Source organism: Pan paniscus, chromosome 16, assembly GCF_029289425.2.
Source record: "Pan paniscus chromosome 16, NHGRI_mPanPan1-v2.0_pri, whole genome shotgun sequence".
Lineage (NCBI taxonomy): Eukaryota > Metazoa > Chordata > Mammalia > Primates > Hominidae > Pan > Pan paniscus.
The window spans coordinates 31,024,678-31,039,780 of NC_073265.2; the positions used below are offsets into that span (position 1 = coordinate 31,024,678).

The 15,103-nt window shown below is 44.5% G+C and overlaps 1 protein-coding gene across 4 annotated transcripts in view; it reads left to right on the plus strand.

Annotated features, from left to right (window-relative positions):
* Positions 1 to 15,103, plus strand: part of MAPKBP1 (mitogen-activated protein kinase binding protein 1) — a 59,681-nt gene that overhangs the window by 15,586 nt on the left and 28,992 nt on the right. The gene's annotated exons all lie outside the window — the stretch shown is intronic.

A 15,103-nucleotide genomic window follows, 5' to 3' on the forward strand; every position in this document is an offset into this window, starting at 1 on the left:
CCGTCTCTACTAAAAACACAAAAAATCAGCTGGGCGTGGTCACGGGCGCCTGTAGTCCCAGCTACTCAGGAGGCTGAGGCAGGAGAATGGCGTGAACCCGGGAGGCAGAGCTTACAGTGAGCCGAGATCGCGCCACTGCACTCCAGCCTGGGTGACAGAGCAAAACTCCGTCTCAAAAAAAAGAAACTCTGATTCTTGCACCTCTACGCTACTGCTTTGGAGAAAAGCAAGCAGCTGCTTGTCAGGACTAAACTTGTAACATGCAGGCCTACCTCCATTACCCTGACATTCATTGGTTGGCTTCTGTTTGAGAGGGCACAGTATCTTTGTATGCCATGATTGTTTTCATATAACATAATAACCTGCTGCTGACTTTTCTCAACATGTCCTTTCTGCTTATGATGTTCTTTCTCCAGGCTGCTTTGGGTTCTCTTGTAAGGCCCGTACAGCAGCTGTCACTGAGATACTGCCTCATAGCAAACCTAGAACTGGCTAGTGAAAAGAGCTTCTCAAGAGTTAATATGAGCTGGACACAGTGGCTTGGGCCTGTAACCCCAGCTACTCTGGAGGCTGAGGCGGGAGGATCACCTGATGCCAGGAGTTCAAGACTGGCCTGGGCAACATAGCAAGATCCCATCTCTAAAAGCTTTTTTAAAAAAATTAGCTGGGCCGGGCGTGGTGGCTCACACCTGTAATCCCAGCACTTTGGGAGGCCGAGGCGGGTGGATCACAAGGTCAAGAGATCTAGACCATCCTGGCCAACATGCTGAAACCCCGTCTCTACTAAAAGTACAAAAATTAGCCGGGCGTGGTGGCGCACACCTGTAGTCCCAGCTACTCGGGAGGCTGAGGGAGGAGAATTGCTTGAATCCGCAAGGCAGAGGTTGCAGTGAGCTGAGATGGCGCCACTACACTCCAGCCTGGCAATAGAACGAGACTCCGTCTCAAAAAAAAAAAAAAAAAAAAAAAATTAGCTGTGACTTTGGGAGACCAAGGCGAGCAGATCGTTTGAGTCCCAGAGTTCAAGACCAGCCTGGGCAACATGGCGAAACCCTATCTGTAAAAAAAAAAAAAAAAAAAAAAAAAAATTAGTTGGGCATGGTTGTGCATGTCTGTAGTCCCAGCTACTTAGGAGGCATGACGTGGGAGAACTGCTTGAGGCTAGGAGTTCTAGGTCTAGACTCCCTCCCAGGGCCATTGTGAGATTTAAATGAGATTTGATGAATTTGAAAACACATTGTAAGTTTTAAATAACTTTACAGCTATAAGGGGTTGCTAATACTATCAGTGTCTGAGATATCTAGAATACCAAGGAATTTTCTTCTAATTTGTTAGCAAGATTTTATTCCTTCAAGTTTCCATTTGTGAGAGGTCCTTTTTTGTAGGCTCGCCTCTTCTGTTCCAACATTTTTAATCAGCCTTTCTGCATGGCTTTTTATTGTGAACTATCTTCAGTACCTTTTTCTTGCCAATATTCTAACTTGTATCGATAATACTGACCAAAAGGAAGGCTTAGCAGAAATTCTTTTTGATACTAACTTGTGTGTAATGTATTTCAGGACTATGACTATGATTTTGGGGGGAATTTTTTTAAAATGTCAAACCAGTGAACTCCAGGAGTAGAGGGGAGTCCTAATTTTTTCCTTATCTGTTTAGAAACCACCGGGGTGATGAGCATGCTTTTTAACAGCAAAAGCTTCTCTAGATGTAGAAATAATTTTTTTTCTTTTGGGTCTAATTTATATTGACAAATAATTTGAGAAATGAATTAGCCTTTTGTCTAAGAATTTACAGGCCAAGTGAAAATGTGTTAATTTTCGGCCAAGTGAAAATGTGTTAATTAAATAACCCGTTATTTAAGTTTCTAATGTTGTGACCAGAGTAAAATAATCTATTAAAAAAATTTTTTTTGCTTAAAAAAATAAAGATACATGAAGATGTGAAGATATAGGTGCAATCATACCCTTACACTACTGGTGAAAACATACATTAATCCAACTTTCTTAGAGGACAATTTGGTAATATCTGTTAGAAAATTTTGCATATTCATACCTTTTGATTCAGCAGTTATAATTCTGGCATCTTATTCTGTGCAAACACTCATACTGCACGAAGGTGTATCTAATTGAATTTTTTGGTGTTATTCATAAGAGTGAAATTTTGAAGTTATCCAGGTACCTATGAGTAGGGGATTGGTGTACATCAATAAGATGAAATTCCTTGTACCTGCCAGAAAGAATGAGGTTAATCTATATGTACTGATGTGGAAGAGTATACAAGATATCTTGAATGGGGGAAAAAAGCAAATTGTATAATACTTTTTTATGTTAATGATTATTTATATTTTTGTTAAAACATATATATATGTTAGTATATGCATACTAAAAAATGAGGCTATAAATACCAAACTTGTTAATATTGGTTATCTCAGGGAGGGATAGTAGATTATGATGGACTTTCACTGTCTCCATTATATATTTCTGTAATGTTTAAATTTTTCACAAAGAGCCTGCATTATTTTTGTAAGTAGAAAAAAAATAAAGATGGAAGTCTCTCCAATTTAAACATGTGTATTTCATATGTAAATCTAAGATGTTTAAAATTTAAAATCCTTATGCTCATTTTATTAAAGCAGTTATGCACAAATGCTATTGAAAAATATATCTGGTATAGCCGGGCGTGGTGGCTCACACCTGTAATCCCAGCACTTTGGGAGGCCAAGGCGGGCGGATCACGAGGTCAGGAGATCGAGACCATTGTGGCTAACACGGTGAAACCCCGTCTCTACTAAAAATACAAAAAAATTAGCTGGGCGTGGTGGCGGGTGCCCGTAGTCCCAGCTACTCAGGAGGCTGAGGCAAGAGAATGACATGAACCCGGAAGGCAGAGCTTGCAGTGAGCCAAGATTGCGCCACTGCACTCCAGCATGGGCGACAGAGCCAGACTCCGTCTAAAAAAAAAAAAAAAATATATATATATATATATATATATATATGTATGTATAATAAGCTTTTTTTGTTTTTTAAAGAAGTAATAGGACATAAAAATATTTTCTTGAAGATTAATGATTAGCTTGTTGAATTTGAGACAATTCATTTCCTTTTTTCTTTGACATTGAGTCTTGCTCTGTCGCCCAGGCTGGAGTGCAGTGGCAGTATCTCCGCTCAGTACAACCTCTGCCTCCCAGGTTCAAGCGATTATCCTGCCTCAGCCTCCCGAGTAGCTGGGATTACAGGCGTAATCCTGACCTCAGGTGATCCATCTGCCTAGGCCTCTGGCTCTCAAAGTAGATTTTTTTCCTGTTGGGATTACAGGTGTGAGCCACTGTGCCTGGCCAGTTTCTAATATCTTCAAAAATATCTCCTTGGTTAGCTTTGATAAATATTTTTTGATACTTTTTGAAGTACATGTGCTTTCTGAAAAGATTTGTTACAACTAATACAGAAAAGCATAAAGAAGAAGAAAAAGTATCCATAATTCCAGCACCTAGAGATAACACTGTTCTGATTATCAAGGGCATTTAAAGCTCTTTTTGATCAACATAGTCGCTTTTATTTTATTTTATTTATTTTTGGGTGGGGGGCAGGGACAGAGTCTCGCTCTGTCGCCCAGGCTAGAGTGCAGTGGTGTGATCGCGGCTCACTGCAACCTCTGCCTCCCAAGTTCAAGCAATTCTCCTGCCTCCGCCTCCCGAGTAACTGGGACTACAGGCACCCGCCACCATGCCCAGCTAATTTTTGTATTTTTAGTAGAGATGGGGTTTCACCATGTTGGCCAGAATGGTCTTGAACTCCTGACCTTGTGATCCACCCACCTCAGCCTCCCAAAGTGCTGGGATTACAGGCAGGAACCACCACGCCCGGCCGCAAACACATTCTTTAATTATAACTTAGGTCAGATTTGTGAAGAGCCATGCCATGCATGTCTTTACTAAAGTCAGGGATAAGAGTGTTCTGTTTGTAATCATGTATGGCACATGGATTATGTTATTCAGGCCTTCCTCTGTCTTTCTGGAAAGGCATCAGAATCTTACTTCCTGCCACAGCTTCTAGGGGTGGCATTGATAAATAGTTGAAGAATTCCCTAGGAGGTAAAAAAAACTTAATAAGATTAACCAAAGAGTATTCATAAAAATTTTAAGTTTTTTTATTTTAATAATTATTTCCCAAGACAGAGTCTTGCTCTGTTGCCCAGGCTGGAGTGCAGTGGCACTATCTCAGCTCACTGCAACCTCCGCCTCCCAGGTTCAAGCAATTCTTTTGCCTCAGCCTCCCAAGTAGCTGGGATTACAGGCACGTACCACCATGCCCGGCTAATTTTTGTATTCTTATTAGAGATGGGGTTTCACCATGTTGGCCAGGCTTGTCTTGAACTTTTGACCTCGTGATCCACCCGCCTCGGCCTCCCAGAGTGCTGGGATTACAGGGGTCAGCCACCGCGCCCGGCCATGATTTTAAGTTTTTTAAAAATGTTTTTGAGTATTTAAAAAATTGATTCAACAAATATATATTAAACACTGTGCCCTGTGCTATAAGCATACAGTTATATGAGATACAACTTCTGCCCTCCAGGAGTGTATAGACTGGTAGGAGAGATAAGACAAATCCATAAAGAATAGAAGTTCTTTACAAGGTTCTAAGCAGTGCATGCCATGTGAATGATGCAAATTAGGTGCTGCTGTAAGAGTACGGAGGAGGAAGGAATCATTTCTGGCCAGGCGATCACAGAAAGAATCAGAGGGGATGTGACATTTGAGCTGGTCCTCGAAGGAAAGGTAGGATTTCAGTATAGGGTAGTGGAAGGGAAGGTTAGAAGAAGCATATGAGCTATAAAGCCCCAAGGCTTCTTTCCAGAAAAATGAATAGTCCAGATTGACAGATGCACATGATTCAAATAGGTGAGTAGTAGGAAATAGAATTATGAGAAGGGCAGAGTTCATTAATGCTAGGCTAAAACATTTATATTTTATTTAGTTGACAGGAAGGAGTGACTGAAAAAGTTTTTGGGCAGGGGAGAAACATGGATCAAAGCTATGCTGTGGAAAAATTACACGCTGATGGGTTGGAGGAGGGGAGGAAAGAGTCTATAGTAAGGAAATTGATTAGAAATCCATTGCTATATCCAGGAATGTGTTGAAGGCCTAAACTGGGGTGTTGGCATGAAGTGAGCATTTTGTAGAGAATAGGTTGAGGAAACCTTCCTTCTTCCCTGGAGAGTTTCATGGCATAAGTTGTGTGATTGTAGGGGCACTGAGAGCCCTCCACACTCCCCTTTTTGTTCCAGGAGACACATTCACTTTGCACACTTAGTCCAGATAAGGAACAGTTAATATTCTCACTGGTTACAAAATAGAAAAGCAAGAGTTTAAGAAAATCAGGTGTGTAGAGGAATTAGATCCTTTTGATGACCAGATTTTTAGCTCATAAAGCTTTGTTTGTGGTTCTGGTTTTGCTGTAGTACTGTAGAGAGGACTGACTTTAGAGGAAAAAAAAAACGACAACTCCACCCCCACCCGAATTCTGCATGCTTACATTGAGATAACTCCTTTTCTTGCCTTTCTGATAACTGTGGAAGAGAAAGAGAGGGCAGAAGGGCTGTACCAGGCACTGTAAAAGCTGTTAAATCTGCTCTCTGGACTTGGGCACGTGCTGATGACTGTACTATTAATATAACTGGGTCCTTCATTCCCTCTCCCTCTAGTCTGACGCCTTCCTTACCTCTTCCTCCATCTGCATACGAAATCAGCTTCTCCTGCTTCTGACCCTGCAGTGCCAGTTGGCTTGGAAATGGGTGTCTGCTGTCTATATTTGGCTATAGCATAGGCTGGACATGGGCAAGCTCTGACCACATGGGATACTCTGGCATTAGGAAGACCCTCCCTCTTTCTTGGAACCATCTCAGTGAGGAGAGGTCAGAACCCATTTTTTAGACTCATTTTAGCTACTGATAAGTTCTGCTAAATTTTTTTGTTAATGTTAAATATAGCATGAAAGGTCTCTATTGTCTGTCTGTCTTGTGGCCCTCTGCCTTCTATCTTGGCTCTCAGACCTGTCCCTGATGCCTGCACAAAGGCATAGTGACTTCCCTGTGTGCTGTTTCAGAAACTGTAGCATTCTGTTGGTGCTAGAGAATTTGAACTCTCTCCTCAAAGCACCATGGTTTCTGGAACCAGACAGCCCCAGGTCTAAATCCTGTTTCTTCCACTCACTACTTACTCTTTCATGTGTAAAATGGAGATAATACTAGTCCTTCATGAAGTTGTCAAGAGTATTAAATGAGATGATCTGTGTGAAGTGGTTAGAACAGTTATTGCTACAAAGTATACATTCAGTAAATGGCAGCTGTAGATCCTCTCTCTGCCCCAGACCTTTTGTACCCCCGGTGCGTTCTTGTAAAATACTTGGAACACTGGGACTAACCCAAGAGAGGCTAAAATTTGGAAATAGAAGGGCAAATGCCTTAGTTTAGTAGTTCCCAATCTGGTAATCATTAGAACCACCTGGAGAGCTTTAATATGCAGATTCTCACACCCTACTCCTTATCTTTTCATTCAGAATCTTGCAGTCAGGGGAAGTGGATAGGGTGGGGATAGAGTAGGGACTGTTGTTACATGAAAAAAACCTTAAGTTCTTTGGGTACTTTGTTGACTGGCCAGGTTTGGGAACTTTTGTTCCAGTCTTCTTGTCCCCAGGGGCTGTGGCTAGCGGCTTTGTCAGGTTACCCTTTCCAAGCAGTGGCAAATGCACCTTCCTTAGAAACTAAGGCTGTTTTAATCTTAGTCTGGAGAATTGACTCAGCTCCAACTAATTCTAAACCGTTAAGCAGGATACCCTTTTTTTGTTTGTTTGTCACATTGGAAGTTATTTGTTTCTGGGAGTCTTTGTGGTATAGATGGAACTCTACATCAGCCAAACTGGGTAGAGACCAGGAGCAGAGACTAGACCCAAGGTCTGCTCTCTTCTTCAGCTGGCCATTGTGCCCCTGCCTACCTCTGACCAGATGGCACTTTGAACTTTGAAGCAACAGGAATGAGTTAGCCTGGGCATGATACCTGCCCTTCCTCCCCATTCCCAGGTCTGGTCACTGGGTCTCTGCCCTACTGTCTAAGTCTCTGCACAAAGCCTCCTGGCCTTGGCTTCTTCTGTGGCTTTTGCGTTAAGTGGCAGTTCTCAGAATCTGGTAGAGAATCTGCTTTGTGAGATTAGAGTGTAGTGTGTGGGCAAGAGACAAATATAGTTCTTAACCTGCAGGAAGGGAGGGGAAGGCGAAGAGTGCTCTGCCTTGGACAGGTCTCTGACATGCTTGTTTATAGAAACAGCAAGTCCATGGTTTGGCTGGAATGACTTACAACTCAGGTATTTATAACTTGAATTGAGTGGGATTGAGAAGTGGGGGAAGGGAAAAGGGGGAAGAAAGTAGCTGGTGGCAACAAAACATAGCAACAAAAACAGATCTTTTTCCTCACAGTTGCTGGGGTTTCTTTACCAGTATGAGGTCAGCCAAATCCTAGGGGACCCTGGCCTTTTGTGACTCTGGCCTCTTAGTTCTCTATCTCAAGGGAGCAGCCACTCCCGTGCCATTGCAGACTCCCTGTAGTGGTCCCTCACACTAAAAGGGAAAGCATTTCCTGCCAACTTCTGTTGTGGGTCCAAGCAGGAAGCCCTTCCTAACAGTGCCACTGTCTTGGCTCCACCTGGACTCGCTTCCATTGGCTAGTGCCTGTCCTCTAGCTCGTGAACTGATCAGATCCAGGGACTTGAGAGAGCAGAAAAGCTTCGAAGGCCCTGTCCAGTGTCTAGGATTGTATGTTTAGGGCCCTGGGACCGCTTGGGATCTTATACTGTGCCACCTCTGTTGAGGATGGCTCTGGACTCTGGAGAGTTCTGTCCTTGCCTCCTTCATTTCTTTCAGCACTCACTATTAATCACCCCTCCCTTCTGGGAGCTCTCCACTTCACTGGCTTCCTGGTTCTCCTCCTCTCTTTCTCACTGCCTGTACCTCGTCTTCTCCATGCTCTAAAAATAGGTGTTGCCTGAGGTTGGGAGTTTGAGACCAGCCTGACCAACATGGAGAAACCCCGTCTCTACTAAAAATATAAAATTAGCCAGGTGTGGTGGCGCATGCCTGTAATCCCAGCTACTTGGGAGGCTGAGGCAGTAGAATCACTTGAACCCGGGAGGTGGAGGTTGCTGTCAGCCGAGATCGTGCCATTGCAGTCTAGCCTGGGTAACAAGAGTAAAACTCCATCTCAAAAAAAAAAAAAAAAAAAAAAGACTGCAATCTGCAGGCTGGAAACTACTGTTCTATCTAGTATGAATGAGCAGTCCTGTCTCTTGCCTCTACGCCACCTGTTTTTTCCATCTACTTTAATGAGAGCCAGAAGAGCACTTAAACACGTGGCTCTATTCTTTCTTTCTCTCCTGGGAATAGGCTAGTATGAAGTTACCCCTTTATCTTATTAAAGTGAGAGATGATTTTGCTGGCCCTCTTTCTCTCTGGAGGATATGATAGTGCTCTGCCTAGTTCCTACTGGGAGTGGTGGGTATTCAAGCCCTCCCTCACATTATACTTGTAGTAATTCTGCCTCCAGTAGCCTTGCTTCAGGGGAAAGATGACACCTCTTTCAGGTTGGTATACGCTTTCTTCCATCTCAACACTGTCCACCTGCCAAAGCAAACGCTGGGTCACAGCTTGGGTATTCTCCATGCTTCAAGGCTGCATTCTGGATGTGGAGGAGCTCACGGTAGAGAACCAAGTGGGTCCTCTCTTCTTCCTTCTGAGTTTCCACTTGTGCATGAAGCAGTGTTCCTAGAGCTGTAGATGGATGGGTCAGGGTGCCAGCTGCCTGCAGCAGTTGTGTCCCAAGTCACTGCCCAGACACAGTTGCCTGGACTGGTGTGTCTCCTGGGCTGTATTTCATCGGCATTTGGGCCTTGAAGGTTTGGAGCTGAAGTTCCTGTCAGAACTTTGGGCTGAATCCCAGACTTTATGGACAGTAATTTTCTCACAGGGCCTCTTTCCTACCTCACTTTCTTCAAGCGATCCTTGAGGCCAGAACTCTCACTTGTGGGCTTGCTTCCTCATGTGGAAAGATGCTGTAGTATTTAGAGGGGTGGGTCATTGGTTCTCAGAGTGTGGTCTGAGAAGCCTGGAGTCCCCAAAACCCCTTTAGGGGGTCCATGATGTCCTGTTTCCAACTACATATCCAAATGAGGCTAGGTTTTCTTCGCATACTTCCACTAGATAATGTCAGAACAGATTGAATGCAGATGCAGATATGAGAACCCAGCTCCCTTCTGTTAAGCCAGATATGAAAAAGATTTGCAAAAATGTAAAACAGTGCCATTCTTCTCACTAATTATTTTTGTTTTGGAAAATAAAGTTATATTTAATAAGAACGCAAATATGTGGGCCTGGTGCAGTCGCTCACGCCTGTAATCCCAGCACTTTGGGAGGCCGAGATGGGTGGATCATGAGGTCAGGAGATTGAGACCATACTGGCTAACACGGTGAAACCCCGTCTCTACTAAAAATACAAAAAATTAGCCGGACGTGGTGGCATGCGCCTGTAGTACCAGCTACTCGGGAGGCTGAGGCAGGAGAATAGTGTGAGCTTGCAGTGAGGCAAGATTGTGCCACTGCACTCCAGCCTGGGTGACACAGTGAGACTCCGTCTCAAAAAAATAAATAAAAATAAAAAAGAATGTTAATATGTAATGGGTTTATTGTTATTTCTAAATGATTTAGTAAATATTTTTAATGTTTCAGATTGTGATTTCAAATATAGTAAATATTGATAGACATAACCCGCATAAACAGAAGCTCTCTGTTGTCCTTGATAAGCTCGAAGACTGTGAAGAGTTCCCAAGACCAAAAGGTCTGAGAATCTCTGGGCTAGGTCCTGCTTGATAACAAACCACCTCAAAAATCCCCCTGGCTTAAGCAACAGTTTATTTCTTGCTCATGCTACATATTCAGTGAAGGTCAGCATGGGGACCCAGGTCAAGGGGCCCATCTCATCGCCTGCTGCCGTGCTTAGCAGTCAGAAAGAGGGGTACTCAACGATGGTGGTTCTGTGACATGTCAAAGAATTATACAAATATGTAGCTGCATAAGGACAGACATGAGAAACTTAAATACAAACACAGATATTTGGCCGGGCGCGGTGGCTCACTCCTGTAATCAGCACTTTGGGAGGCCAAGGTGGGTGGATTGCTTGAGGTCAGGAGTTCAAGACCAGCCTGGGCAACATGGTGAAACCTCATCTCCCCACTAAAAATACAAAAATTAGCCAAACACGATGGTGGGTGCCTGTAATCCTAGCTACTCGGGAGGCTGAGGCAGCAGAATCGCTTGAACCCTGGAGGCAGAGATTGCAGTGAGCTGAGATCACCCCACTGCACTCCAGCCTGGGTGACAGAGCAAGACTTGTCTCAAAACAGCAACAACAACAAACCAGATTTTTGAGTTCTTCATACTCTTTCCCTCCACATTGCCAGGTCAGTGAGTGTCAACCAAATGCCTTGAGGCTACAGAGAGAAGTGGGGATGTGAGTTATGGAAGGATGTTGCTCATAAGGTCCTGAGCCCCACACCACATCTTCCACTATATTTTTTCTCTCTTTTTAATATTTGCTATGCAATATTTAAGACATACAATAAAGATGTGGAATAATAGGCAATGTGTGCCTACCATCAGCTTAAGAAACAAAATGTTACCTGTACCATTAAGTGCCCTTTCTGCTTGTCCTCGGTCGGTCATAGCCTTTCTGTCACAACCAGTTTTAGATACTTTGTGGAGAACAACTTTATTGGTCTGAAATACCCCAGTTTTCCTGGGCTTTCACTGTTTCTGAAGCCTCTGTAAGGCATTCATTTATTCCTTAAATATGTATCAAGTGCCCATTGTATGCCAGAGACTGTTTAAAGTGCTGGGAATACATCCATGGGGGACAGCAACCTAGGTCCTGTCCTCAAAGAGCTCACATTCTGATGGGACAGACAGGCAGTAGTAAGTACACGGACAGAGATGTGATCAATGTTGGGTTGTTACCTGCCTCTGAGCTATGAAGAAAAATAAGGCTGGGTGGCCGGGCGTGATGGCTCATGCCTGTGATCCCAGCACTTTGGGAGGCCGAGGCGGGCAGATCACTTGAGGTCAGGGGTTCAAGACCAGCCTGGTCAATATGGTGAAACCCTGTCTCTACCAAAAATACAAAAATTAGCCGGGCATGATGGTGGGCACCTGTAATCTCAACTGCCTGGGAGGCTGAGGCAGGATAATTGCTTTAACCTGGGAGGCAGAGGTTGCAGTGAGCCGAGGTCATACCACTGCACTCCAGCCTGGGTGACGAGTGAAACCCTGTCTCAAAAAAAAAAAAAAAAGAAAAAGAAAAAAGAAAAACTAAGGCTGGGTAAATTGGGTATAAGATTATGGCAGTAAAGCTAGTCTGGAAGGCCCTCTCTGAGGAAGAGACCTTTGAGCAAAGACTTCAGGAAATTAGCTTTGTGCATAGCTGAGAGAAGAACTTTTTAGTCCAAGGAATGGCATATGTAAAGGACCTGAGGCTACAGTTGGCTTAAGGTGCTTAAGTTGGTAAGGTGGCTGGGGTGGAGTGAGTGAGTGAAGGGGAGGGTGTAGGAAATGAGGTCAGAGAGGTAGGTAGCCAGAGGCCTGATGATTTGGGGCCTTGTAAGCCTGGGTAGAGTATTTGGATTTGAACTTGAGGGAGATGGGAAGCCATTTGGAGGGTTTTGGGCAAAATGATGACATGATTTCATTTATATTATATTTTATTTTTATTTACTTATTTATTTATTTTTGAGACAGAGTCTCGCTCTGTCGCCCAGGCTGGAGTGCAGTGGTGCAATCTCGGTTCACTGTAAGCTCTGCCTCCCGGGTTCACACCATTGTCCTGCCTCAGCCTCCCCAGCAGCTGGGACTACAGGTGCACGGCGTCACGCCCGGCTAATTTTTTTTTGTATTTTTATTAGAGACGGGGTTTCACCCTGTTAGCCAGCATGGTCTCGATCTCCTGACCTCGTGATCCGCCCGTCTCGGCCTCCCAAAGTGCTGGGATTACAGGCGTGAGCCACCACACCCGGCCTCTCATTTATATTTTAAAAGAATCCCTGTGACCTACCATGTGGAGAAAAGACTATAGGGGTTAAGGCCTGAAGCAGGGAGAGCATGTGGGTGTTACAGTCCAAGTGAGAGATAATAGTGACTTGAAACTAAGTGGCATGGTGGTAAATAGTTACAGGTTCTCTGAGAGGGGAACAAACTGTGATTTGGAAGATCTGTGAGCCTTTGCTGATTTCCATGGTGTAAGTCGTCCTGCGGTGGTGATTTCAGGGCCACTCGTTTGCTAGCACCGAATGTGGGAAAAGTTGTGCCCAGTCAGCATTCTTGAGTTGGTGCAAGCCAGCTCCAGCACTCCACCGATTGAACTTGAATGCATTGAACCTGGGGTGTGTTTGCAGGGGATGTTCAAATTTGTCTCCATCTTCTAGGGCAGGTGGAAGCTCTACCACCTTCTTGGAAAGGAGGCGAGGAAGAAGGTTATCAGAGGGAGAGTCAGTTTATGAAGTCCATCATGTTGAAGCCTTGCAAAATAAGCCTAGATGTTGGAGGCCTTGCAGGAACTCTGGACTCTTAGATCCTTTGAAAGTGGAGCTCAACGCAAAACCTCCCTGCAAACAGGAAGCTGGTTTGAGTTAAGAACATAAAATAAAAACCAGCTGATGCCCCTGAATGTTTTCCCCTGCTCCTCCCCTTCCACAGAGCCAAAGGAAACTGCTTTTTCCCCCCCTTCGATAGCTGCTTAGAAAGCCAGAAAAAGCCAAAAACATAAATCCTTTGAAAATAAGCCAAGTTTTGAGCCCAGGCAAACTCCTGCCTGTGGGGTTTTCCTAGTGCGGAAGTATGTTCCACTGCTGAGAGTCCTAGGAGGAAAATGACTAAGGAACACAAAGGTGCCGGTGATCAGAGCCTGTCTCCCAGGCCTGGCAGAAAGAGATGGTCCGTAGCAGGGTTTCCCAAACTAGAGCTTCCAGCCCATTTGTAGGTCATGAAATCAGTAAAGTGGGCCATGACCAGAATTCTTTTTAATGAAATGGAATATAATAGAAAATAGAGTATATTGTACTCTAGGATTAACAATAGTATATTGTTTTGTGAAACTTTCAGTTTTATGCATATGTACACACGTCTCTATATACTGGCTCATGATATAAAATGTGTTTCTTACTGTGGGTCATGGCCAAAAAACTTTGATAAACACTGGTCTTTAGAGTGTTTGTTAGTAGCCCACGTCTCCTTCTTGCTTTAGAGAATTAATTCTCTTTGGAATTGGATCATCTACCCACAAAACACCTACCCAAATTCCTGTTAGAAAGAAGATCAGCTGAGAACCAACTGACTTGGTGTAATTCTTCGGCACCAACACTGAAGCATGAGGGACGGAAGGGATCAATGCAAATTTAAATCCAAAGGATTTACCTTTAATCAGATTACCAGGAGAAAATAAGAGTTGAGCAGCCCTTTAGCTCACTACACTTGATTTTGTGGCCTCTCCCAGCTGTGTGGGTAATGCCAGCCTGGGGCTGTTCTCTTTCCTGTCTGCAGAAGGCGGTGGGTGTGGCAGGAATGCCCCTAAATATCCCCTCCTCTGGGAGAGTTGAAGGTTCAGTGCCAGGATGACTGGTGACTTAAACTGAGTATCCCCCAGACTTCCCCAGGATGATTTTGTTGCTCTCCAGTCAGTAATAGGTGACTAGATCCCAGTGGTTCATTAAGCTGAGAAAAAGTAGAGGAGGCATAAGTTAGGGGAACCTATCAAGAATGTATAGAGAAGGCCAAAGTTACTTTATTCCACACTAGGTTTAGTGCCTCAGATCGGCGCAAGGGTAATTGGCAAGTTTGGTGCTTGCCAGGTGGCTGTGGGTTGCTGCTCTGTATTCAAACCACATCTACCAGTGAGCAGACACATGTTAGAATTCCTCGTCTGCATCCCCAAGATACACAGATAACCTTGGGGACCTCTCTGGGGAATAGGTATTAAATGTAACATATCAGGAGACTTATTTTGGTCTTCGGCCACCACAGGGCATTTCCTTCCAACCTAATTCAAGCTAAAATGATCTTCAGAGATAAGAATTTAAACAGGTTCAGCCGGGTGCAGTGGCTCATGCCTGTAATCCCAGTACTTTGGGAGGCCGAGGCGGGCGGATCACGAGGTCAGGAGATCGAGACCATCCTGGCTAACATGGTGAAACCCTGTCTCTACTGAAAATACAAAAAACTAGCAGGGTGTGGTGGCGGGTGCCTGTAGTCCCAGCTACTCAGGAGGCTGAGGCAGGAGAATGGCGTGAACCCGGGAGGTGGAGCTTGCAGTGAGCCGAGATGGTGCCACTGCACTCCAGCCTGGGTGACAGAGTGAGACTCTGTCTCAAAAAAAAAAAAAAAAAAAAAAAATCTAAACAGGTTCTCTAGGAGTACTTTTTGAGATGGCGTCTCGCTGTGTCACCCAGGCTGGAGTGCAATGGCGTGATCTCGGCTCACTGCAACCTCCACCTCCCAGGTTCAAATGAATCTCGTGCCTCAGCCTCCTGATTAGCTGGGATTACAGGCACCAACCACCATGCCTGGCTAATTTTTGTATTTTTAGTAGAGATGGGGTTTCACTATGTTGGCCAGGCTGGTCTCAAACTTCTGACCTCAAGTGATCTGCCCACCTTGGCCTCCCAAAGTGCTGGGATTACAGGCGTGAGCAATTGCACCTGGCCCCTCTAGGAGTACTTTTAATTCTGCGGTTGGAGCAATAAGAGAGAAGGAGAAACTCCAAAACTGTCCTAATTCATTCTGAGCCTCCCCTCTCTAGAAACTGGCCTGGACTAAGAATAGACCGCCCTGCCACAAGCATCCACCCTAAGTGTTTCTGGTTTACATTGCCCTCTTAGGGCCTCTGAGACTCTCCTCAGGTTCGGTGTTTTCATAGCAGAGTGCTGTCTAGCCTGTTCACATGTCCGTCCTGCATTCTGAAGCCCCACTCTCTGAGCCAGGGGAGATCAGGGACATTCTTGAGCAGAGCCAGTGCAGGGAG